Source organism: Marmota flaviventris, chromosome 2, assembly GCF_047511675.1.
Source record: "Marmota flaviventris isolate mMarFla1 chromosome 2, mMarFla1.hap1, whole genome shotgun sequence".
Lineage (NCBI taxonomy): Eukaryota > Metazoa > Chordata > Mammalia > Rodentia > Sciuridae > Marmota > Marmota flaviventris.
The window spans coordinates 190,346,466-190,374,283 of NC_092499.1; the positions used below are offsets into that span (position 1 = coordinate 190,346,466).

General features: G+C 39.3%; 1 long non-coding RNA gene across 1 annotated transcript in view; it reads left to right on the forward strand.

The window, feature by feature from the left end:
* LOC139704780 (uncharacterized) overlaps window positions 1–27,818 on the forward strand; it is a 60,417-nt gene that overhangs the window by 31,333 nt on the left and 1,266 nt on the right. Inside the window, exon 3 of the long non-coding RNA XR_011706778.1 lies at window positions 19,277–19,391. This is a non-coding gene — a long non-coding RNA (uncharacterized lncRNA). The remainder of the gene's footprint in view (window positions 1–19,276; window positions 19,392–27,818) is intronic.

Genomic DNA, 27,818 nt, shown 5'->3' on the forward strand with positions numbered 1-27,818 from the left:
GATTATGTCACATACATTTTTTTCATATGTATAATTCTTTATTAAAATTCTCCAAGTAACTATTTTACAGTGTGCATTTTTAATAAGTTCTTATTACTAGCTTAACAGAATTAGTTGAGGAAAAATGTGGTTATTATTCCAGAGAAAAGTAAGCACCTAGGCACCAGCTTGTCATTTCTATTTTAAACTCTTATCAATTACTGCCTAAATTGACCCTGGTTTTCCTGTCTGCCGGGTAGGACCCCCTGTGTTGGGCTCCAGCAGCGCTCCTGGGCAGCTCTCTGATTTTCAGGGCAGGGAATAGTAGGAGGCATTTACACCTCCATAGCAGGTGCGATTGATCTTCACAGAATTAACTATGGGGGCAGTTCTCTTGCCAAAACTAGCCTCAGGGAGGTGTTTGGCAGTCTGTTTCTCTATCTTTATTCTTTTAGGTCAGAAATGGAAAGGCTGGGTGGTGGGAGGAGCAGCAGGGCAGGCTCTGTGGTGTGTGTTTCTCTTTATTGCACCTGACTCCAGCCAGGCTCTCTTTCAAACAGACAGAGTCCTCTCGATAATTGGCTGTCAAATCCAGGCACTTCCCCACCTGCCTTGTCCTTTCAGTTGATGCCCTCTTCTCCAGCAGGAATAGAATGAGGGGTGTCTGCTTAATAGAAAGAAATGGTCATATGGGGGAATTCTTTAAAAGAGTTGCCCATATTTTCTAATATGAGTAAGATGCATATCCATAAGCCAGTGTGATCTGAGCCAAGGCTTTGTCTAGGCCCGAGGACCCTCTCCTTTCTCCACAGCCTCTCCTCTGCCTGTAGTTCCATGTCTTACACGGAGTGAGAAGATTTGTGCTAGAAACATAAATGTAAACTCTTGAGTTTATGAAATTTTCCTTGTTTTACCCATGCCAAATTCAACAGCTGTATTTTAGTGATTCGTCTTTGTTGAATCTTTCTGAAGAATTTCAACTAATGTTCAGGAATTCAACTTTCTTTTGACAGTTGTGTCACTGGTTTACACAGTATCCCACTGAGTTGTTTAACCAGAGTAGGAGGGGTAACTGGTATAAACAGGCTTGGGAGCACAGGTAAGTCCCTTGTTGTGGGCAGGTCATTCAACTGGGTTATATGGGCTATGCACCAGCCTACTTTGCTGGGGACAAACTAGATGAGCAACCAAGGGAAAGCTGCTTAGCCTTTCTGGGTACTAGTTTGCTCAACTGGAAAGTGAGGATGATGGTAGTTTGGGCTTGGTTGAGTTTATGTGGGAATTGATCCCTACTTGTAAGGTGCTTCCCTGCCCCAGCTCATCACACCTACTCAGAAATGCAGTTCCTCTGATTTCGTCATTCCTGGAGAGCAGCCTCTCAGCTCTGAGTTTATTATGCCCTGGATTCACAAAATGGCTGGAAAGATTAGGTGATTGGCTTTGGGCTTTCTTGGTGAAATGCATGGCTTTGAAGTTAATTTATTATGTGTTTGTGTTAGTCAGCTTTGCATTTCTGTGACCAGAATACCTGAGAAATCAATTTAGAGAAGGGAAGATGTATTTTGGCTCATGGTTTAGAGGTCTTGGTCCATGGTTGTCTTGGCTCCATTATTTTGGGCCTGACATGAGGCTGACCATCAGAGCAGAAGGATAGGGTGGAGGAAAGCTGCTCAACTCATGGTAGCCAGGAAGCAGGGAGTGATGGTGGGAGGGGCCCTGGGACAAGATATACCTTCCTGGGTGTGCCTCCAGTGACCTGCTTCCTCCAGCTAGGTCTCAGTTCCTAAAGTTCCCACTACCTCCACTGATCTCATCAATCAGTTAACTAATTCCTCAGTGGATTAATCCATTGATAAGGTCAGAGTCCTTATGATTTAATCACTTCTTCAAATCCTCTTGTCTGAAATTGCTGCTTTGGGGATCAAGCCTAAAATACATGAGCCTTTGGGGGACAATCCAGATCCAAACCATGGCAGTGTTTTGTGAGTATCAACTATGTGTCAGGCATTGTGCTGACACACACTGAGGAACCAGCAGTAACTGAATGCAGTCCTGCCCACAGGGAACTTCTGTCATAGAAGAATTTGTTGCACACAGCTGTGAACTGTAATATAGCAGCAGGTCAGTCCAGGTTGCCACCACCTGGAGCATTTGAGGTGAGCACAGTGAGCAGGAAAGCCTTTCTAGAGAGGCTGCACCCCAGCCAACACCTCATAGCCAAGAGGAGAAGAACCTCCACTTCTGATGGACCTAAACATGGGGTACATTAGGGTTGGCCAGAACCACAGGTCTTCATGTGTGTGAAGTTATGTGTTTTACATCCTGAAGAGGTGTGATGAGAACATGGTAGCATAGGTTAGATGACTCGACTTCTAGCCACACACTTAGTAGGTATTATTTGTGGGATTCATTCCATGCCAGATGTGCTTGGCTCCAGAACTGTGAGCTCAGCCACCATATTGTCTTGGGGAGGGGAATGCTGCCCTTGGTCAGGTATACAGAAAAGAGAAGGCTTAGAGAGGAAGGGAAAGGATGATAACTGGCTCATTTCCAGCCAGAGTGAGCTGGGAGACCTGGACGTGGGGGGGAGGGGTGTGGCTGGGCATCGCCAGGTCAGAGTGTGGGTGGATGGGAGTTGACGCCATTCAGGAAGCCTTTCCAGTACCTTAGGGTAGACGAGATGTGGGGTGAACTTTTTGTTAGATTCTTGCTAACCAGACAAAACCTATTTGTTTCTTTTGCTGTTTTCAATGTGTTTGAGTAATACTGCATAATCATTTTTCATAGGGGTAAGCCTCTTTGTCTCCTTGCTTCTGAGAGCCACAGTAGAGGAGTAGATTGTGTTTGTGTTGAGAGGAAGTGACTCTGCATCAGATAGAGGGCACTGAGGAAAGACGTCCAGCTTTTCTTTATGATCTGGTCCTCACCACCCTTCCTTTGGGGTTGTACAACTCTCATTTCCTCTGAGATGGATTCTCAAAGTCCGGATCCTTAGAGGCATCAGTGGAAAGGGCTGTGAAGGTAGGGAGCAGGCCACGCACGAAACCTTGTGTTTGCACAGGGTGACTCGTCTTGGTTGATGCACACTCAGGAGTATGGGTTTTTTGTTTGTTTGTACTAGGGTTTGAACCCAGGGATACTGTACCACTGAGCCCCATCCCCGGCCCTTTTTATTGTTTTCTTCTGAGACAGGGTCTCACCAAGGTGCCGAGGCTGGCCTCAAGCTTGCGAACCTCCCAAGCAGCTGGGATTATAGGCGTGTACCACTGTGACTATCATGAGAGTGGTTTTAAAGTTATTCCTTTCCCCTGTAGATGGATTCAAAGATTATAGTAAGATTGGGCCAGCATGAGGATAACAACCTTCTTGGACCTTTCAGGCCAGGACCACCTGTCCCCTCTGGTGCACCTGGAATCTTTAATGGTAAGCACAGCCACAGCCACAACCCTCTGCTCTGTGTGGTTTACAATGGCGCTGGGGCCACCTTGCTGCTACAGTTCAGAGGGCTCATGGCTGAGGTGGGATACAAGCTGTGTCCCTGAGGCCTGGACTCTCTGAACGATGGCCACCTTATCAACTGTTATGATGCTGTGGCCCAGAACTTTCTGCTGTGGAGACCCATGTCTTGTGTCTTATGAGTTTTGGTTCCAGTTAGTTGATTTTTTATGCTAATGTAATTGTGCCATTTCTTAAACGTTCTAATTGTTGCTGATATGTGAAGATGAAATTGATTTTTATATTTTTATTTTCTCACATTGATACTAAATTCATTTATCAATTTACTGTACATCTTGTGGATTATTGGGTGTTTTCTACATATATCCATGATATTGTTTATGAAAAATGGCAGTTTTATTTTTTCCTTTCTTATTTTGTATTTTTAGTAACTTTAATTTATTGCCTTAAAAATTTTATTTAAAATTTTTAAAAATAATTTCACACAGAAAAAGCTTCAAGAGTACAGAAAAAATTCTTGTATAGCTTTCCTTTGCTCAGATTCATCAGTTAGATTTTGCCCATTAGCGCCATTATTCTCTTTGTCCTATGTTTAGTGATCTCGATCTGAGCCCTTGGGCCTAAGCCTGTCCCTCATGTTGTCTCCCCTCCTTGTGCTTTTCTGTAAATAGGGACATTGACCACTCACTCATATAATCATAGCACAGTTAAACTTAACTGATGCAGTACTGTTATCTGATGTGTAACTTTTCATGAAAGCTTGCCAGTTGTCCAACAGTGTCTTTAATGTGGTTTTTCTGTGTCTCTCTGTCTAGAACCCAGTCCAGCATCTTGTATTGCCTTTAATTTCTGTGTATCTTCAGTCTCCCTTAATTTCTAAATTTCTTAGCCTTGCATTAGCTCTTGTGATACTGACATTTTGGAAGAATGCAACTCATTTGTCTTGGAAAAATAAACTTGGTTAACTTTAAAATCATCATTGAGGTCTGATTTTTAAGTCATGCTCCTCCTATATCTGTTGAGATATCAGGTGATTTTTCTCCACTGAAGTTCTCTTTTTAAAAATGCTCTTTAAAACTTCTTTTATTGTCAAGTGTAATGCATATAGAAATTTGGAAACAACATACATACAGAGTTTAAGACATTTTTATGAAGCAAATATCCATGTAGTCACGTGCCCAGGTCAAACAATTGTACATTGCCAGCATCTGGAGCCCCTTGCCCCATTCTTAATCACTACTTTCTATCTACCAAATATAAGCACCATCTTGATTTTTATGTCAATCACATCTTAAATTTTATGTCTAGTATCTACCTCCAAATATCTAATTTAATTTTAGTTTTTTTTAATTTGACATATATGAAATCATACAGGAAATATTGATTTGTGAATTCTGTTTATAGTTTGAGTTTGTTCCCTTTGTAACAATGTTCTTGGAATATGTTGACATTGTCCATCTACAATTGGTGGAGAGGTTCATTTTTGACTATAGGAACAGTTTGCTAAGCATAATTTTCTCTGTGCACTCAGAGCACGTAAGTACACATCTCTAAAGGCAGCACACTCAAGAGAGTATGGATGTCAGATGGGGTGTGCTTGTCTTCTCCTCGGGTAGGTACTGACAGCTTTCCCAAGTGGGAATATTTGTTCACACCCCTGCCTTTGCCCTGCATTTTGTCTGCCTGTTGATATTGTCAAATTTTAGATTTTCTTTCAGTCTGGTAGTATGGTAATATATATAATAATATCACTTTGTGATTTGGACTTGTGTTTTCCTTCTTCTGAGTTGAGTTTGAAGTTTAACCAAATTGAGTTTGAATGCCTTTTCTTGTTTTTGTGGGACACCTGTATTTCTTTTGGTGAAGTTCCTGATCAAATCTTTTGTAGGAGGGGTGGGGAGAGAATAGGCTAGTCTTTCTTCGTGATTAGTGCAAGTTCTGCATATGTTCTAGATTTCAAACCTTTCTTAATTGTCCATGGATGACCAGAAACTGTCTTCATGCAGTTAATTTTGTCAGCATTTTCCTTCACACTTGGGGCATTTTGAAGCTTTTTCTCTGTCTTCTTTTCTTTCTTGGTGCTGGGGCTCAGTGCCAGGGATGAGTGCATACGGAGCAATATCCAGCTCCGCTATTCTTTTTTTTTTTTAATACCTCTATTATATTTATTTATTTTTATGTGGTGCTGAGGATCGAACCTAGGGCCTTGCATGTATGAGGCAAGCGCTCTACTGCTGAGACGCAAACCCAGCCCATCTCTATTCTTTTTATTGCTTTAAGGACTTTAGTTTTCTTTCCACATTGAGTTCTATAATTTAGCCAAAATGAATTTTTCTTCATGCATAAGAAAAATTACAGTGGAAGAGAGATGAGCTTGGCTTCAGAAGCCCTGACCTTTCCCACTGCCTTTGTGCTGTTACCCACGGTCTCTGTGCAGGAGCTGTCTCTTTTGTACTCCCTGCCTTCCAGCTGGTGGCTTGCTCTCCCTCAGCCAGCATCACACTCACCACAGGGACTCCTGCGGAACTGGGAGAACAAGGGTCCTCACCTTTGTGTCTTATTTAATATGACTTGTCCATGGTCTTCTGCATTTCCATGTAGATTTTAAGCCCAACTCAACAGAGTCTAACAAAATAAAGCAACAGATAACACTTGGTAGGATTTCAGCTGGGCTTGCATTAGCTCTGTCAGTTTGGAGAATATTGCCGTCTCATAATAATTTAAACTTCCAATCCATAATGCAGTGTATCTTTCTATTTATTTAAGTTTTCTTTAATGTCCAATAAAATCTGATCCTTTCCTCTGTAAAGGTTTTGTGTTTTTCTTTTGATGGTGTATTTTAAAGGAAGTCAGAAACATTGTATCCGGTTAAGGACTTAAAGGAAATCTAACTGTGGTATCATTATCCCACTCACCAAAATTAACAGTAATGCCTTCCAGTCTACCAAGCTATGTCCAATTTTCCCTGACAGCTTCAAAAATGCCTTTTTATGGTTGGCTTGTTTTTATCATGATCCAAATGAGGTCCACACATTTCATTAGGTAGATGTGTCTCTTAAGTCTCTTTTTGTTAACAGTTTTTTTTTTTCCTTTTCATCTTAAATCTCTTTTAATCTTTAATGCTTCTCTCTTTCATCTTCCCCCACATCATTTATTTGTTGAAGGGGTCATTAGTCTTGTAGAAATTTTCCACATTCTGGATTTGGTGGTTATTATTCTTATGGTATAATTTGCTCTTTTTAAAAAAATTTTTAGTTGTAGATGGAAACAATACCTTTTATTTATTTATTTGTTTGTTTCTTTCTTTGTTTTTATGGGGTGCTGAGGATCGAACTCAGTGCCTTACATGTGCTAGACAAGCACTCTATCACTGAGCTAAAACCTCAGCTCTTGCTCTCTGTTTTTTCTGTAAACTGAAAATTATGTTTGGAAATTTGATTATATTATGCCTAATTTTTTTAAAACAACATAATTGTTTTGTGTACCCATTACAAATTGTTAGGAAACGAATATCTAGTCCTACTTTTAGAGATGTTAATATTGAGCAGTGGCTCAGGTGTTTGATTCTTTCATGTTATGAAATTCCTCAGCACCTTTTCTTCTGGTGATTTTCATGGTTGCAGATAATCTTTGCCTGAGTGTATGATTGTATGATATATTGGAAAATGGCAGTCTTCTTCCTGTTGTCTGTGAGATCTGTAGTGTGGCCCCACTTTAATCCTGCTATTTCATCTTCTATAGGCCTTTCCTCTCTAGATAATTTTTACCAGAAGTTTATCAATTCTGTTAGCGGTTTCAAAGAACCAATTTCTTGCGTTGATTCTTGTGTTATATGTTTATTTTCTTGTTTAGTAATTTCTGGTCTGATTTGTTATTCTTCCTTTGGGTTTTTTGGAATTTAATTGCTATTTTTTTTTTTAAAACTATGAGTACTTAGTTCTTTCTTTCTTTCTTTTTAGCCCTTTCTTTGTAACATCCGCATTCTACATTGTGAGATTTCCTTTTGTGTTAGTCAGCTTTCTGGCACGGACAAAAGACCTGAGACAATAAGTCAAAAGGAGGAAAAGTGAATTTTGTCTCATGGCTTCAGAGGGTTCAGCAACTCCATTGCTTTTTGGGCCCGTGGCAAGGCAAACCACCATGGTGGGGAGCATGTGGTGGAGCCAAGCTGCCTACCTCATGGTGGCCAGTAGGTAGTGAGAGACAGGAAAGGGCTGAAGTCCCAATATCCCCTTCAAGGGCATGCCCTCATTGACCTAACTTCCTCCAACTAGACCTCACCTCCTACAGATTCCAAAATGTCTCAGTAGCACCACAGGCTGTAGACTGAGCCTCCAACACACAAGCCCTTGGGGGCATTTCAGTTCCAAACCATATTACCTCCTATGTCCTATATTAGCTGCATCCTCAAGTTTTGATATGTAATATTTGTATCACTTTGCAGTATATGAATTTTAAATGATTTTAAAATGATTTCTCCTTTGATCAATGAGTTATTTAGAAGTATGCCACATAATTTTCAAATATTTGAAGATTTTTCCAGATATCTTTCTGTTATTGATTCCTGTTTTAGTTCTTTTGTGGTCAGAGAACATACTTTATGTTATTTATTTTCTTTTAAATTTGTTGAGATTTGAAGTCAAGCATAGTGGTACATGTCTGTAATCCCAAACATTCTGGATGCTGAGGCAGGAAGATCACAAGTTAGAGGCTTCTTATGGTTGAGATATGAAATATCCCCTCGAAACTCATGTGGGAGACGATGCAAGAGTGTTCAGAGGTGACATGATTAGATTATGAGAGTCGTAACCTAATCAGTGGATTAATCCACTGATATGGATTAACTGGGTGGTAACTAAGCAGGAGGGTGTGGCTTGAGGAAGTAGAACACTGAGGATGTGCCTTTTGGGGTTTAAGTTTTGTCCCTTTTGGGGGCTACTTTCTCTGCTTCTTGGCTGCCGTGTCCTGAGCTGTCTTCTTCTGTGTGCCCTTCTGCCGTGATGTTCCGTCTCACCTTGGCCCAGAGCTGTGGAGTTTGCTGACTGTGGACTGAACCTCTGAAACTGTGAGCCAAAATAAACTTATTCTCCTCTAAGTTGTTCTTGTCTGGTCTTTTGGTCATAATGACTCAAAGCTGATTAAAACAAGACCTGCCTCAGCAACTTAGCGAGACCCAGTCTCAGAATAAAAGAAATTTTAAAAAGAAGTACTGGGGATATAACTTAGTGGTAAGTCATCTGTGGGTTCAGTCCCCAGTATCATAAATAAATAAAGTGAATTGAGATTAGTTTTATGGCTCAGGGTATGTTCTGTCTTGTGTATACTTGAAAAGAGTGGGCATTCCAGTGTTTTGGGGTAGAACATATTGTAAATATCATTTAGGGTAAGTAAGTTGAAAACATTGTTTAGTTCTTCTAGATTCTTGCTTATTTTCTTTCTACTTGTTCTGTTAATTACTGAGAGAGAAATGTTGGCATCCTCAACTATAATTGTGGAGTTATCTATTTTTCCTTTCAGTTCTTGTATATTTTGAAGCTTTGATGTAGAGTGTATACACATTTAGTTTTGTCAGACAGAAGTAAATAAATTGATCTCTGAATCATTGCATGATAATTCTTTTTCCCTAGTACTGTTCCTTTTTTCTGAAGCTTACTTTCTCTGATGTTAATTTATGCACTCCAGTTTTCTTTTGATTAATATTTGTATGACATATATTTATACCTACTATTAATTTATCTGTGTCTTTAACTTCTGTTTACTGTGGAAGGCACATGGTTGAGTCTTTTTTTATCCAGTATAACAGCCTCTGCCTCTTAATTTGAATGTTTAGATCATTTATATTTGATGCTACCATTGATTTGGTTTATGTAAAAACCATCTTATTTTCCATTTCTCTCAATGTTCTTGCTTTTAAAAAATAAATTAAAAATAGATTCTGTTTTATCTCCATTTGACTTATTAGTTATACCTTCTTTAAAAATTTGTATTGGTTCTTCTAGGAATTATAATTTACTTCTTTCACTTACCACAACATATATTAAAATAAAATGATGCCACTTTGTAGAAGGTGTAAGATACAGTGTAAGAAACTCACACAGGACACTTCCATTTCCTAGCTTTTGTGCTTTTTTCCTACATTGTACCTGTATGCATGTTTTAAACCACACCATACTTGGTTACTATATTTGCTTTTGGGGGGAGTATTTTCTAGGAATTGAACCCAGGGATAGTTTACCACTGAGCCACATCCCCAGCCCTTTTTATTTTTTATTTTGAGATAAGTTCTTGCTAAGTTTCAGAGGCTGGTCTTGAACTTCAGATCCTCCTGCCTCCTGAGTGACTAGGATTGCAAGCATGCAGCCACCATACATGGCTCTATCTTTGCTCTTAAAGCCATAGGTAATGAGAAAATTGTTTTTGTATTTGACATCATTTTGTGTGCTTTTTCTCTCTTTTTGTGAAATGTGCATTTCCAGCAGGTATCCTTTTGTCTCTGGAACTTTCTTTGACCATACTTGCTCATATAAGACAGCTGTGCAGAAATTCTCTTGGCTTTTATGCATCTAGAAGAAATCTTTATTTAACTTTTATTTTTAAATTAAAGAACTGGATTTATAAGAGCAATATAGTTTTAAAAGAAAACTTGAGTGGGAAGTGCAGAGAGTTCTCATATTCTTTAACTGTGCAAGCACGTCCAGGATTCCCACTAGACCCGGGGTGTCGGGACCATACTTGCTGTGAAGGCTATCTCACGGTTCTGACTTGGATGTGTTCACCCTGCACATTTCTGCCTGACTCCTGCTTAGCCTAGTGTCCTCCCCACAATGACTCACTCCTCCATGCTTTTCTCGGTTTCTGGAGTATTCTATAGGTACTCTTATAGACTTTGTCACTGTAGGTCATTGAGGATTTTCTTGCCTACTTTGGGCCTGGCCAGGCCTTTAAGCCCCTGAGGCAGGGCCTGGAGCTTGCTCATGTGGCACCCGGAAGTTCTCATGCTCAGTCTGGCGCCACCTGAGCTCAAGGTAGGCCTGTAGCTGAGTGAATGGTGAGGAAATGAACAAAGACCTGCAGGGCTGCTTCCATGGTTACTTGTTTACATTGCTGTACAAAAGTCAGCAATGTGTCTTCTTTCTCTATATTTAAAAAAAAATTTTACAAAAATAACATATATCTGTTGAAAGCGTGATCCAGGAGTTCAAGTGGTAACAGTTTCCCTCCCTCACCACTCAGGCTTGGAAATAGCTGTCAACTGTTTGGTGCATGTGTTCTCAGGCTTTTTCTTAAGTAAGCACATGTACATGTACATGTATACACGTATTGCACATGTCTTCATAAATGTAATCTGTTAAGATTACCATATGTAAAATTCCTCACCTTGGTTTTTCATTTACTTTTCATGGATATCTTTTTGCATAGTATGCCAAGGTGTAGATATGTTATGATTCTTGAAGCTCCCTTCCATAAGCTTGTAAGGACACTAAGGTTGTTTACAGTCCTTTGCTTGTATCATACTGTCATGACTGACAACCTGGAGAGCCATTGGTGACCAAGTACCATCTGTGAGCTTCCTATGATTGTCTCACTGCATTCTTACAACAGTCTTCCAGGGTAGGTCTGGGCCATCTCTCTAGAGAGCCTCTCTCTCCTTTCATCTCATTAACGTAACTGATGGTGAGGGGTATTGGGGCTGATACTTTTGGACTCTGTTCAGCCACTGTGGCCCTCCAGGTCATGCCAGTGTAAAGCAGCAGGTTCACCAAGTGTTGATTCCAAAGCACCATTTGTTTGCTTTTAGCTCTTTGCCATCTGTATTCACAGTGGCAGATTGTCCCTGCGTCAGGGGCTTTCTCTTATCCCTTTCCTCTTTTTCCTTAAGAGGGCAGGTCCCTTGTGACCACTTGAGGCTAGATGCAGATTTGTCTATCTGTTCTATGGCCCTAGAAGCAGATTGGGGATCTTGGTTGCTTGATTTCCCAGGGGAGGTTAACATGAATGTGGTCCAGTGGAATGTAATCAGCGACTTTCTCTGTAGTGTCTGTTTCGACTTTCCCAAGCCTCCTGGCTGCCAGATCCCGACCTTCTATCCCCAGGGTGGTATAAGTCTCTTGGTGGACAGGTTCCAGTTGATGGATTTCTTCCTGTGTATGCTGCGCCAAAGGACTGCCTCTTTGAATCGCATATTTCTAGTTCCCTTTTTCTGCAAATCAAGGTGGGTTTCTCTTGATGCGTGTGTGGCCAGGAATGATGTTTATGGCTCCTGGAGAATCAGCTGCTTCGGGGAGCAGACAGAAGCAGACTAGAGACCTTTCCACTTGCTCAAAGGAAGCTTTTAGGAGCTGCAGTTCCTTCTCTTGCACACTGAGACCTCCAGGCCACCAAGGCTGCGGCTGATGGCCCTGACTCCCCGCCCCCCCCCATCATTGTCTTTGTTTAAAATGACTTTGTTGCTGGCTCATGCCTGTGATCTCAGCAGCTCAGGAGGCTGTCGCAGGAGGATCTGGAGTTCAAAGCCAGCCTCAGTAAGAGCGAGGTGCTGAGCAACTCAGTGAGATCCTGTCTCAAAAAACAAAACAAAACAAAAACAAAGACAAAATAGGGCTGGGGATGTGGCTCAGTGGTCGAATGTCCCTGAGTTCAACCCCTGGTACCAAAAAAAAAAAAAAAAAAAAAAAAGGCTTTGTTGAGGCTTTATTTTAATGGAATAAAATCCACCCACTCTAAATGGTCCGATTAGAGGAGTTGGGGTAAATGTTTAGTCAGGCAGCTGTCACCACAATCAAGTCTGAACATTTCCCTTACTCAGTGAGTTGCCTCCATTTCACTCTGTCCCTCCTTCCTCCACTGCCATGGCCCAGGGAACCACTTATCTGGTGTCTGGTGTCCCCCATTGGGGGATCATGTCGCATTTTATTGTCACGTCTCTTCAGCTCTTCCAATCTGTGACAGTTTCTTGGTTTCTTCTTCTTTTTTTTTTTTTTTTCTCAACTTGAATAATGCACTGGAAATTATTCATATATGGGTAAACATAAAGGACTGTTTTTTCACTTTTATTCTCTTTAAAAATAATTTACTATTTAAGAAAAATCCATCTGGTGCAATAGCATATACCTGTAATCCCAAAGACTCCACAAACTGAGACAGGGACAGCAAGTTCGAGGCCATCCTTAGGAACTTAGTGAGACCCTGTCTTCAAATAAAATAAAAAGGGCTGGTGGTGTAGCTCAGTGGAGAGTGTCACTGGTTTCAATCCCTAATAGTACAAAAACATAAAAGAGGTTAAAAATAAAAATAAATTGAAATTAATAATGGTGCATTGTGGTGTTTAAAACAAAAGTAAAGGTAAGATACATGACCACAAAATCACAAAGAATGATAGTAGAAAATGAAGAATACTACTATAAAATTCTTACACTATATATTATATGTACCACATATATAATACACTTTAATAGTATTTGAAGGTAAACTGTAATAAACATTAAATATAATAACAGTGATAGATTGCACTTTTCAGTCATCTATTCCTTAGTTTTCATATCTGTGTGAGGCCAATAAAAGTTTCAATAAGAACAGGCATTATAGATTTTTAAAAATCTTCCCAAAAATCCAGTTATTAAAGTTAGCATGTTTTTTTAAAATCTTTTTTTAATCTGTTCAAATTAGTTATACATGGCAGTAGAATGCATTTTGACACATGATACATAAATGGATTATAACTGCTCATTTTTCTGATTGAACATGATGTAGAATTACACCAATCATGTAATCATATATGCACATAGGGTAATAATGTTCAATTCATTCTACTGTCCTGCCTACCCCCATTCCCCTTCCCGTCCCGTCCCTTTATTCCTCTCTGTCTAGTCCAAAATACCTGTATTCTCCTCCCCACACCTTATTATGAATTAGCATCTGCATATCAGAGAAAACATTTGGTCTGTGGTTCTTTGGGATCAGCTTATTTCTCTTAGAATGATATTCTCCAGTTTCATCCATTTATTGGCAAATGCCATAATTTCATTCTTCTTAAAGAAGAATGAGTAATATTCCATTGTGTATATATACATCACATTTTCTTGACCCATTCATCTGTTAAAGGGCACCTAGGTTGGTTCTATAACTTACCTATTGTGCACTGAGCTGTTATAAAACATTCATATGGCTAAACATAAATATTTGTTGAAGAGGCTATCTTTTCTCTAATGTATGATTTTGGTGCCTTTGTCTAGTATGAGATAACTATATTAATGTGGATTTGTCTCTGTCTTCTGTGCCATTGGTCTATGTGTCTGTTTTGGTTCCAATATCATGCCATTTTTGTTACTATAGTTCTGTAATATAATTTAAGTTTTGATACTGTGATGCCTCCTGCTTCACTTTTCTTGCCAAGGATTGTTTTGTCTATTCTGGGTTTCTCATTTTTCCAAATGAATTTCATGATTGCTTTTTCTATTTCTGTGAAAATTGTCATTGGGATTTTAATAGGAATTGCATTAAATCTGTATAACACTTTTGGTAGCATGGCTATTTTGACAATGTTAATTCTGCCTATCGAAGAGCATGGGAGAACTTTCCATTTTCTAAGGTCTTCTTCAATTTCTTTCTTTAGTGTTCTGTAGTTTTCATTTTGTTCGATTGATTACCAAATATTTTATTTTTTTGAGGCTACTGTGAATGGGGTAGTTTTTCTAATTTCTCATTCAGTCAATTCATTACTGATGTATAGGAACACATTTGATTTATGGCAAGTAATTTTATATCCTGCTCTTTTGCTGAATTCATTTATTAGTTCTAGAAGTTTTCTGGTGGAATTTTTTGGATCTTCTAAATATAGAATCATGTCATCAGCAAATAGTGATAGTTTGCGTTCTTCTTTTCCTATTCATATCCCTTTAATTTCTTTCTTCTGTCTTATGGCTCTGGCTAGAGTTTCAAGGAGGATGTTGAATAAAAGTGGTGAAAGAGGACATCCTAGTCTTGTTCCAGTTCTTAGAAGGAATGTTTTCAATTTTTCTCCATTTAGAATGATATTGGCCTTGGGCTTAGTATATATAGCTTTTACAATGTTGAGGTTTGTTCCTGTTATCCCTAGTTTTTCTAGTGTTTTGAACATGAATGAGTGCTGTATTTTGTCAGATTCTTTTTCTGCATCTATTGAGATAATCATGTTATTCTTGTCTTTTAGCCTGTTGAGGTGATGAATTACGTTTATTGATTCCCATATGTTGAACCAATCTTGCATCTCTGGAATGAACTCTACTTGATTTAGTGCACTATCTTTTAAATATGTTGCTGTATGCAATTTGCCAGAATTTCTTTGAGGATTTTTGCATATATATTCATCAGGGATATTGGTCTGAAGTTTTCTTTCCTTGTTGTGTCTTTGTCTGGTTGGGTATCAGGGTGATACTACCTTCATAGAATGAGTTTGGAAGGGTTCCCTCCTTTTCTATTTCATGGAATAATTTGAGGAGGATTGGTGTTAATTCTTCTTTGAAGGTCTTGTAAACTTGGCTAAGAATCTGTCTCGTCCTGGGCTTTTCTTGATTGGTAGACTTTTCATGGTGTCTTCAATTTCATTGCTTAAAATAGATCTGTTTAAATTGTTTATGTCCTCCTGATACAGTTTGGGTATGTTATAAGACTCTAGAAATTTGTCGATGTCTACAATATTTTCTATTTTATTGGAGTATAAATTTTCAAAATAGTTTCTTATTATCATCTGTATTTCAGTACTGTCCATTGTGATATTTCCTTTATCATCATAAATTTTAGTAATTTGAATTTTCTTTTCCTTTTTCTTTCTTGTTAGTTTTGCTAAGGGTTTATCAATTTTATTTGTTTTTTTCAAAGAAATTTTTTTTGTCAGTTCTTTGAATTATTTTTTGTTGTTGATTCAATTTCATTGATTTCAGCTCTTTTTAAAATAATTTCCTGTCTTCTAATGCTTTGGTATTTATTTGTTCTTTTTCTAGGGCTTTGATATGTAATATTAGGTCATGAATTGTTGACTTTTTATTCTTTTAATGAATGAGCTCAATGCAATGAACTTTCTCTTAGCACTGCCTTCACAGTGTCCCAGAAATTTTGTTATGTGATCACTATTCTCACTTACCTCTAAATATTTTTTAATTTCATCCCTGATTTCTTCTGCTGTTCATTTGTCATTCACTAGCATATTATTTAGTCTGCAGGTGTTAGGGTAGCTTCTATTTTTTATTTCATCATTGATTTCTAACTTCATTTCATTGTGATCTGATGGGATGCAAGGTATTATCTGTTTTTTTTTTTTAATCTATGTATTTGCTAAGAGTTGCTTTATGGCCTAATACATGCTCTATTTGAGAGAAGCATCTGTGTGCTATGCAAAAGAAAGTGTATTTGCTCCTTGATGGATACAACTATTCCATATATGTCTGTATGAAATGTCCTTCTTGGTCCTATCTGATAACTTTGGCTTGAAGTCCACTTTATCTGATAGGAGGATAGAAACCCCTACTTATTTTACAAGATCCATGTGAATGATATATTTTTTCCCATCCTTTTACCTTCAGTCTGTGGATGTCTTTGCCCATGAGGTGAGTCTCTTGGAGACAGCATATTATTGGGTCTTGTCTTTTAGTCTGCTAGTCTGTGTCTTTTGATAGATGAATTTAAGCCATTTACATTCAGTGTGATTATTGAGAAAGATTTTTATTCCCTGTCATTTTGATTTATTTCTAGTTTTTAATTTGAATTAGTGTCTCCTTTGACTGACTATTCTTTTTGTGTAGTTCCTCCCTTTGCTGGCTTTTGCTTTTATTTTTCATTACATCTTCATGAAATATTTTATTGAATATGTTTCATAGTGCAGGCTTTCTAGTTGTGAATTCTTTTAACTTTTGTTTATCATGGAAGGTTTTAATTTCATCATCAATTGTGAAGCTTAATTTTGGTGGGTATAGTATTCTTGGCTGGCATTCATGTTTTAAGAGCTTGATGTATATATTATTCCAAGACCTTTTAGCTCTGCGGGTCTGGGTTGAAAAATCAACTGAGAAGTGTGTTGGCTTCCCTCTAAAACTGATCTATTGTTTTACTCTGGCAGCCTTTAAAACTCTATCTTGATTCTGTATGTTAGGCATTTTCATAATAATGTGCCTCAGTGTGGATGTTTTGTAATTTTGTACATTTGTTGTCCTGTAAACCTCTTACATTTGATTTTCCATTTCATTCTTTAGGTTTGGGGAAATTTCTGATATCGTTTCATTGAAAAGATTGTGTATTCCTTTGGTTTGTAACTCCACCCCTTCATTTATCCCGATAAATCTTAAATTTGGTATTTTCATGTTATCCCATAATTCTTAGAATTTTCTGTTCATGATTTCTTAACATCTTCTCTCCATGATCAACTCTGTTTTCAAGATTATATATTTTATCTTCATTGCCTGATGTTCTGTCTTCCAAGTGGTCTAGTCTTTCCATTGGTCATGTTTTCCATTGAATTTTTAATTTGTTTATTGCTTTCTTCATTTCAAGGATTTTTGCTTTACTTTTTTTTTTTTTTTTTTTTTCCCGAGAATCTCTCTTTATTGAAGTGATCTCTCAATTCCTGGATTTTCTCTCTGATTTCGCTCCTTACATTGTTCTGTATGTTGCAGATTGGTTTAACTATGTACATTCTGAACTCCTTCTCTGACATTTCTTCTACATGGATTCTACTATTGGAGCATCTTGGTTTGTTTGGGGTGATTTGTTCCCTTGTTTTTTCATGTGTTTTGTGTGTCTATCCCTTAAGCATTGTGGATCTAGGGCAGTATAGTTTCTTCCCTGTAGACTTACAGTGTCCTTGAAAGTTTCTAGTATCTCACCTTTAAGCAGGAGACCAATTATTAACAGCACCCAGTGCAAAGAATATACAACCTTAAGCCATATAGTTCCTATTCAGACATCTACTGTTTTGTTGCAATAAACAGAAATGATATATTCAATTATTGCCTACAATAATTTAGACATTTAGAATTTCTGTTCATGATTTCTTAACATCTTCTCTCCATGATCAACTCTGTTTTCAAGATTCATTGTCTGATGTTCTGTGTAGTCTGTTGGTCATGCTTTCCATTGAATTTTTAATTTGTTTATTGCTTTCTTCATTTCAAGGATTTTTGCTTGATTTTTTTTTTTTTTTTTTGAGAATCTCTCTTTTACAAAAGGGTTTACAATTTCAAGTTTGCAAAGGGTTTACAAGTTCAAATAGTGGACAAGAGAGAACCAAAGTGGTTTATGATGTGATATTCATGGGGAAGGAGGAGAGAAGATAGAAGTAAAAAATATAGGAAGACTGAAAGAGGAATTAATATGACTGAAAGAGGAATTAATTAATATTAATTAATTAATTAAGGAGAAAAGAGAGAAAGAGAATCCAGGGAAACAGATAGGGAGATGAAAAATATATATAAAGTAAAAATTGTTAAAAAAAATTAAAAAGAAAAAGAATAAGTTAAAAAAAGAGAATACACAAGAAAACTGTAACATTCTGTTCATAGATCCTAGTGCTCAGTAAACTGATGCATGAAAAGTACTTCCATTTCAAAGATGGTATAAATGTGAGAGAGAATAGAAAAAAGAAAAAAAAAAAGGGATCCTGATGAAAACTCGAACTATTGTTTCTGTTGGAGTTCAAAAGTTTCTCAGCTTCCCTTCTCAGCAGTTAGGTGAGGTTTTCTGGAGTTTGATGCTTGCTCCACCCTCAGAGTCCATGGGGTTGATAGGGTGAGAGGGTTAGTCCTGGAAGCTGAGTTCCTGGAGGAGGACGTAGGCTTGGTATGCTCGGTCTCCTTGCTGCATGCCAGTTGGTCTGGAGATTTTAAGTCAGTGCACCTTTAAGACTCAGCCATTGCTGGTCCATGCTGGAAGATTGCACCCCAGGGATCTCGTTGTCCACTCATGTGGTGTAGGAGCCTGTTCTTAGTACATTATTTTGCCTATAGACCCCACGATTCCTGGTCTCTGATTCAGTGTCTGAGCTGCATCTGTCCTGCCCCCGCCATTTCATATTCCTCACCAGGTGCTTCTCTCCCAGCTGGTCCTGCAAGCAGCCAGATTGGAGATTCAGGGGGAGCCAGGTGGGTTTGTGGGACCAGTATTCTCCTGTGTAAATCTCTTTCCAGGCTTCATTTTCTCCTGATGACTTAGGTACACTCTTGGTCATGCAGTATGGGTTTGCCTGTCTTGTTTTTTGGTCCAGACTTGGGATTTCTAGTAATCTGTTTTTCTAGCTGCTAGCCCCCAGCTGCAACTACCAAAATAGTTCCTTCTGCTGTGCTATTTGCATGCCACTGAGAGAGATGGCGACTTCCCTCCCCTTTCACAGATACTGTGCAGCACAGCTTACTGTCTTTTTGAGCTGTGTCTCTGATCTCTAACCTCTCTGTACCCGGACATGCCTCAGTCTTCCTAAGAATGGGGATTCCTTTAATTCCTTTATTGCTTTACTGTATTCTTTTAGGGACTGTTCTGGTTTTCACCTCAGCTACTTTTGTGGCTATGGGGCTAAGGTCTTCCCTCTTTGTTTTATTATATACAATTTCTTGAGTACCTAATCTGTTTTGAATGTCCAGTATTTCCAGTAATGTTCCCCCTAATTCATGATTGTTTACCCACTTTACTGAAAAGTTGCCTATCCACTTTTCTTGACTCACACCACAGAGCTACTAGGGAAGTGACCCTTCTCTTCTGCCATCTTGCCACCTCCTCCTGGTCCATTCTTGTCTTTCATGACCTTGGCAGTTTTGAAGAATAATGATCAAGGCATTTTGTAGAATGTCTCTCATAATGTGCTTGTCTGATATTTCCTCAGAATTAGATTGTGATTCTGGAACTGTGGAGAGTGCACCCAGAGGTGATGTGCCTTTCTCAGTGCTCCATAGGAGGCGTTCCATGCTGTCAGGAGGACTTGATATGGATGATAAAAGGTGAGTGCTTACCTTTATCACGTGTTCCCATGGTGTCTGTCAGGTTTATCTCTGTTTTCCTGAAGATTTGTGATGTGGAGAATTTTTTTTTCTTTTGTGCTTCTTGGCTACACACACACACACACACACACACAATCTTTTACACGTTCTAAAATATAACAACCTGATTGAGATTTAGTTTATATATATCACATAGTGCATCCCCTTAAGAGTGTGCAAATTGATGGTTTGTATTACATACACAGAGTTGTGCAACATCACCACAATGAATTTTAAAGCTTTTTTAGCCTCAAGAAGAAATCCCATTGCCATTAGTAGTCACTAACATTCATCCTCAATGCCCAGCCCGAGGCAGTCCATCCCCATTGATTTGCCTATTCTGGACATTTTATTGAAATGTTGTCCTGTCACATGTGCTCTTTTGTGACTGAGTTTTTCATTTGCATACTGTTTTCATGGTTTCTCTGTGTGGTGGTGATTTCAGTGCTGCATTCCTTTCTGTTGCTAAATAATATTCCACTGAGTGGACAGTTGTGTTTTGTTTACCCATTCATGAGCTGATAGAAATTTAGGTTGTTTTCAATTTCTATCTGTTGTGTATAATGCTGCTGCAATCATTTATGAACACATTTTGAAAAATTAAGCTCTGTATCTTAATTATTGAGGTCTAAGAGGGAAAGAGTTATTTATATAATCTATGTGCAAGTCTTCCATGAGATATTTTCTCCAATCAATGGCTTGTCATTTTTGTTTTGTGTGATTTGGGGAGCAAAAGTTTTTAATTTGCTGAAGTTTTATGTTTTAAACTGATAAATTGATCATTTTTATGTTTTAGCTTTTATATAAAATGCTTAAACTATTTGAAAATTAATTTTTATGTATGGTATGAGGTAAGTCTTAAGGCTTTTTTTGTCCCCATGTGAATATCTATTTATTCTAGCATCACTTTTTTAAAAGACTCTCCTTTTCCTTTTTACCTTTATGAAAAACCTCTTGACGATATATTTGTGGATCTCTTTTTCGACTCTTTACAGTGATTTTTCTGATATTGATACAGCCCCTCCAGCTTTCCTTTGACTGGTGTTAGCTTAATATAGCTTTCTTCATCCTTTAATTTTAACTTATTTTTATGTTTCTGTTTGAAGTGCATTTCTTATAAGTGGAATATAATTGGCTTTTGCTTTTTAAATCTTCTGTTATGAACCTTTGTCTTTTAATTGGAATGTTTAGAGCATTTACATTTAATGGAATCATTCATGTGGTTGGTTTTAAATCTATTGTCTTGCTGTTTTCTATTTGTCACACCTGTTTTTTTCTTTATTTACCTTCTCTTGGATTAAGATTAATTGAATATTTTAGAAAAATTTTTCCATTTGTCTTTTTTAATATAACGATAGTTCATTGTTTTGTTATTCTAATAGTTGTCTTAGTGTTGTTTTATTTAATTAATTCACGCATTTCTTCATTCATTCATACAGACATGCATTCATACCAGGGGCACTCTACCACTGAGCTATACCCAGCCCTTTTCACATTCATTTTTGAGGCAGGGTCTTGCTGAATTGCCAAGACTGGACTTGGATTGGCTACTTTCCTGCCTCAACCTTCTGCGGTGCTGGGATGACAAGTATGTGCCTCCGCCCTCTTGCTCAGTGCTTACCATCTGTGTGTGCTCCTGATCACAGCCCCTTGAAGGGGTGTTGCGACACCTCATTTCTAAGAGCTGTCCAGCAGTGTGCTTCCACTTCCTGCCTGCTGGTCTTCACACTGTTTTTATAGTGCATCTTACTTATGTGTATGTTTCTCCCCAGGAGGCCTAAGTCATTCAGATTGCACCTGCAGACTGTGGTCCCTTGGAACAGTGGTGGCAGTGACATATTCTTCCCTGATGACTGGTGCCGCCTCTGTGTGGAGTGCTTGGGCACCCTCAATTTGTGGTGGCCTGCCATCTTGTGTGGTTCCTCCTAGTTTTTCCTCTGCTCCTCAGCTGTGGGCTGGAGTGCTGCTCTTCTGTGCACTGCCAAGGCCCTGTGGCCTGAGTCTCCCCTTTCCTTAAGATGACTGTCACCACTTATCCTGCCCATAGCTTTCCTTACTCCCCCAAGTAAGCATCATCACTCCTTCTCATTTTATGGGTTTTATTGCTGATAATCACAGGAAGATGGGAAAGTAAAAATAGTGAGTGTAGAGAAATGTCTGAATTTAAAAAAAAAAATGCCTTCCAGACTCAGAACCCTCAGTCAGAGGGAGGGCTTCCAGGTGCCTCTTTGGTAATCTGCCTTCTGTGTTTATTGGCTCTTAATTTCTTCCACTACCTCAGACTTTTCTTTCAAGTCTGTTTAGTCTTGAAGAATCAGTCAGCGAAGGAGAATAAGATTTTTCCCTTGTCTTACTGGATAGTTTCAAAGTCTAATGACTGCCAGACTGGGAGATGTGGGTCCCCACTGAAGTGACTGTCTGAGACAGGCCTCAGCAGTTCTGTCCTCCTTGTGGATGGTGGTTGCTGCCTTCCTTTGCTCCATCACCTGGCTTAGCACAGTGCCTGGAACATAGTGTCCTTCGGTCAGTGTTATCCACATAGCTGTGTGGATTGTTGCTCATCTCCATAGTCAGATTATTGTTAGAGGACTCCTTGATATCATCTGGGACTTCAGGGCTGATGAAGATGACTTCTCAATGGTAGTGGAAATTGTAGTTTGACAGAAGATTCTGGTTTGTAAAACTACTGCGTCACATATTTTTTACTTATATGTTTTTAAGAAATGATATACCCAGTGGTAGCAAAATTAAAAATCTGTTTATTAATCAATCAACTTTAAGCAGTCTGACCACGAATGAGTTTGTCATAAAGAATGGGTATCTTATTTGAAAATGACACAAATCGTCCTTATTTTAGAAAATTAGGAAGACTAATAGTTATGAATGCCATTTGCCCTGGCAGTTAGGCCTTTTTTGTATTTCTTGAGTTTTGCCAGACGATTGGTTGCTAAGAAATACCCAATCAAAAGAGGTCCTTTGGATTAGAACAATCCCAGTCATTAGTTTTTCTCACCTGTGATCTCCATGGGCTAAATCTTGATTTTTCTTTCTCTTTCTGCTTCTCCATGATTGCTATTCTGGAAGAAAAGCACGTTGCTGTGCGGCAGATGCCATGGCCTTGCCTGTGCCCCGTTCCCCGCCCCTCGGTAGAGATGAGTGAGATGAAGAATGCAGGGTTGCCGGCCCTGACAGCTGCTGCAGCCCCCTTGCCTGCTCTAGTAACGAATGGCGAGCCACTGCAGAAAGTTTCAGGACTCTTAGGCTTTAGAATTCGGAGCATTTTAAACTGAAAATAGAAAAATAAGCCTTCCGTGTACTTCCCATATTAGTTTAAAATATTCATATGAATATGACACAACGCTTTTAAAAAGACCCAAGTGGATGTTTGGAGTCTTTAAATGGATTCTCTTTGTAAATGAATCACCATTTACAGTGCTGCTGCAATTATATATTTGTGTTAAATTTAATGTGGTATATTGGAGCTAGAGCCGCTCTTTTGTTTAATGCTTTGCCTTAGAAATAATTGGGATGCGTGGATTGTGGGGGAGTGCATTTATGAAAGAATTATTTATAATGTATACATTCTGGCTGGAATTTAAATAAGCACAACCCATAGGCCTGGCACATAAGCCATTAGTTGTAATGGCTTTTGGATGCTGGCCCAGCATGCAGACTTCTTGCTCCTTCCTCGATTTATATATGGCTTGTTATAATAGAGTTGTCATTCTCTCTTCTTTTTATGTTTTTATATTGCCGTATAGCTTATTAGCTTTTTAAGCCTGTCTGTAGCATAAATACTCTAAATGGGAAATGATTTTTAAACTGCATTTGTCTAATTTGTTTGATGAAGTATTTTAGTAAGAAAAGCTAAAAACTATAAGTATATACTATATAAGATGCTTGGCTTAACCTTAATGTAATCCTTTCTCTGGTTTTCATTGCTCTAGAGCCCATGGTACAAACCGAGTTGATGAAATAGGTCCCTCTTGTTGGCACTTTTCTACAAGGAAACAATGCACGTTTCCAGTGGTGTTGTGTGGATATCTCATACCTGCTGTAGTGAGAGACCTTACGAATCCAGTCAGGTCTGAACATTGTCACCTAGATCTCCTTAGCAAATCCTCGTTGGTCTTGTTTTAGCTGATATTCATGATTCAGAAAACAGTCTCCTTAGAGTTGGTTCAGGAACATAGGCTCTGCTTGTGCTCAGCTCCTCTCATGAAGCAGGAGGGGTAGGCAGCAATGCATCCTGTGGACAGGGCCTTTCTCTTCTCACTAATATTTTGTTATGGAAATTTTTCAACCTGCATTGCAGGAGAGGGAAAATTAAAATGAATGTTCATGTACCTTCATCACTTCAGCCAGCATTGACATTTGACCAATCATTTTTCATTTTTCTTCCAAGGTAAAATCATCCCAGATAAAAGCAATTCCCAGACACCCTATCACTTCAACTATAGATACTTTAGTGTAGCTAAGAAGTACTCTTTTTAAGAAACATAATGACAATGCCATTATTATAATTTATAAATTATTAATAGTTATTTAATATCATCTAACATCTAGTCATTGGTCAGATTGTCCCAGTTTTCTCATACGTGTGGCTTTTGCAGATGGTTTTTCAAAACAGAATACAAATAAAGTCCCAAACTTGAATTTAGTAGATAAGTCTCTCAGTTCCCTCTGCCTTTCCCTTGTCATTTATTTATTGAGGAAGCCAGACCTTAATTCTACAGAATTTCTCACATTATGGATCTGGCTTGTTCCATCTCTAGTGTCACATTGTCTTCCTGTTCCAAGTATTTTTTATAAATTGGTAGTTACATCTGGAGGCTCCATGAGACTCAGTTTCTGTTTTAGAGAGATAGTAGATAGGCTATTAGAGAGATTGTAGATAGGCTGTTTTTTCCTGCTGCATCAGATCAGGAAGCACAGAAACTCTTGAGTGGCCCTTTCTGTGTGTCAGCTTTGACCTGGTTGCAGGTGTCATCAGCCTTGTCCTTCCATATAAAGCTGCCCATCAGTTTGTCAGCCAGCTTGATGGTCACTGCCCAAACCCAGTATTTTTGTGGGAGGATGTTCAGTTATGAGGCTCTGGTTCTATCATTCTTTCTTAGTTTAATGACTAGAATTTGTAAAGAGCTTCTCCTATCAACTATTTGGTTAACCCTAAAGATCTATTTGTACAGAGAAAGACAGGGCAAGTGGTTTATTTTCCCCATTATTTACCTATTTCCAGAATAATTAGCTCGTGTCCTAATAATCTGCAGAGGTGACCAGTTAGGTTTTTAGATATGTTTTTAGTATTGTTATTATCCCCTGAATTGTAACCTAATTAGATAATACTTTAATCCACTGTGGGCCTGTTCTTTTGTTGTTGTTGTTTGTTTGTTTGTTTTTAGTTGTAGATGGACATAATACCTTTATTGAACCCAGTGCCTCATACTTGCTAAGCAAGTGCTCCACCACTGAGCCCCAACCCCAACCCAAGGGCCTGTTCTTTTTGATGATCAAGTTATCCCAGCTTTGACCAGTGGAAGGCCTTCAGTTTGGCTCCAGAATCTTCTTGAAGTTGCTCAGTAGCCTTTGATAGTGCATCTGTGCCCAGAATGTGCCGTTCCTCCAAGAAGCTCAGGTTCCTTTACAGAGGAAATGATAATAGGAAACCAGAGCATAGTCCTGTGGGTACTCACAGTGACAAGGGTGAGCTTTGCTTCTAGTGACAGAACAATTTCTTTTTTAAATAAAATCCCTCATGAATTTATATTGATATTTCCAACTCAAACTTAGGATAATAGGACTTGTATTTAACTTCTTTGGTTTTATATTTGTATCTTTTTTTTAAACCTAAGAACATAAATCTCGCTTCTTAATGACATTAACATGTATGTGCTTCAAAGCAAAACCCTAGAGCATTGCTGATAGTGTGGCAGTTTGCCAAATGCAGCTTAGGATTTCTTTGTGTTCCTTTTGCCTTGGGGTTACTCCCACTAGAAATGCGTATGTTACCATGTTTTAAAGCCACTTGCATTGAACCTTCTTTTGTAGTAAAGCCACCAGCTTGACACACAGTTAGACTCGTGTGTGTATGTGTGTGTGTGTGTGTGTTGAGGTAAGTGCCTACTGTTTTGTCTAGGCTGGTTTTGACTTCTCTGCCTCAGCCTCCTGAGAAGCTAGGACTATTGGTGCATAGCTATTAATTTATAAGAATAGTTTCAGCTTTTACATTTTGATTTGTAATTATTTAAGGTGGTTACTTAGTTCCAAAGTCAAAAACAAAACCTATCTGGTCTCCTGTCTCCATTCCTGTCCCTGCTGCCTGTTCTCTCCCTCCCTTCTAGGTAACCCTCTCTTTCAGGGTTTGGCTTTTTCTTACCTTACAACTCTCAGATCATGGCCTTGTGCTCCCCATTTCTGTCCTTGCTCAGATGCACTGTGCCACAACCTGCCTGCTTCTCTCCCCTGCTCTCCCTTGCTCTCCCTGGTGCTGGGAATCTGTGGATCTCTTCTTTGTTTGCTTTTCCTTGCAGTCGGGTACTCTATGGGAGGATGAAGCTTACATTTTTGCACATTGGGGTCAATTCTAGTCTTTTATACTGTAATTCTGTTGTGAGGAATAATAGCCTGGCAACATTCTATCTGTGCCAGTAGTGTCTTCTGAAGATGGCTTTCCACAAAGGATAAATGTATTTAATTTTTAATGGTATGCCATGTTTTCATTATTTTTAAAGAAATTCTAAAATTCTGACTTGTCTTTCTTCCTTGATCCAGTGTTATTAAAGGAGCAGATGCCCAGTTTTAACTATTAAACCGTGTGACGGGATGGAGTTTTCAAGTAGGGAGAAGGTTGCCTGTTTCCACTCTTCTAACCTGGGTTTCTGGACATGTTTGCATTTCCTCTCTAGGTGCTAGCCTTATTTCCCACATGGTCTAATCAGAACGTGGTGCAGTTTCTTCCACTCACTCACTTACTCTGACAGGTTCTGAGTGCCCATTACGAGCCAAGCTCTGCGCTTTGTGCCTGGGGATAAGGAGACGAACAGGACAGATGTTCTTCCGCAGAACACACATCTGTGGGTGCAGACATTTCCCTGTTTCTTCATGATCGTCATCTTTTCAATTTTGTTGAATGCTTGGATTTTTTCAGCTGTGTGTGTGTGTGTGTGTGTGTGTGTATGCGCGCGTGCGCTGTAGATACAGTGAATGTTGTAAAGGATGCAGTTTTATTATTTTGATTTTTCTTTTGTCTTTGGATACATTCTTAAAAATGAGATTATACTGGGTAAGGGGGTTTGACATTCTCTTGACCTGTGTCATCTGTCATTGACATATACCCTATTATGGAAGGGTTGAGGCAAAAAGTGTGGTTTTAATTCCAGAACCTAGCACGGTGCCCTCAGTTGCTCTGTGATTGCTGCAAGGCGCATCAGTGACCAAGAGCAGGCACTCGCCACTGTCCTCCCACACTGCTTCCCCACTTCAGCCTCCACCCCACTTCCTCCGCTCCTGCCTCAGTGGCTCCCTGCCCTGCTCTCACCAGGGCTGCTGTGCTTCTGAGCTCCGCTCTGGCCACACCTGCCCTCCTTTCCTCTCTCCTGCTGCCCTGGCCTTCTTGCCTCTGGAGATGGCTGGCTGCACAACCCCATCCTTACCTGCATATCCTTTCTGTTCTTCCTCAGCTGCTTCCTCTGTCATCCCACCCTTTTGGGCCCATCCCTGCCACCACCTCCATTTTTTTTTCCCTTTTGACAGTGCTTCCCTGGTCCTGCCTGCACAGTCCCATCCCCCTGTGTTCTCTACTGCTGGTTGTTGATCTCCATGGGAGGGAGTCCCATCATGCATTGATTGGTGCCGTTGCAAATTTATGGCTTCCAATCGTGGCTGGACTTGCAGCGTGGCGTGGCAATCCTTTTCCTTGTCCCTCATCAGCTGCTTTTCACATTATCCTTGGCAGCTTTCTTAGACCTTTGCCACTTTCATCAGGCCCCTCACCTCATCCTGCCTCCGCCAGGCAGGTGACCTTGCCTTTTACATCACTGAGAAAATAGAGGCCTTCAATCTTCATCCCCTATTGCAAAGAATGGATCCACCATCTGCTTTTTCAATTCCCCTGAGCTGCAACCTGGGAGCCATCAAAATTCTTCCCTCTCACCTCCTACATCCAGTTAGACTCAAGCCACATCATCTTTGATTCTATCATAAATACATAATCCTGAGGGTATCCCTCCTCTCCATTCCCACCATTTTTAAACCCAAAGCTGGGAGAAAACTAGCCTTACTGAACACTCTGAAGCCCTCCTGCCCCTTGGCATAGCACATACTCCTTTGTGGGATGCCTGTGCCTTCCTGCCATCAGCCCTCTCAGGACCTCATCCTCTGAACCTGCCT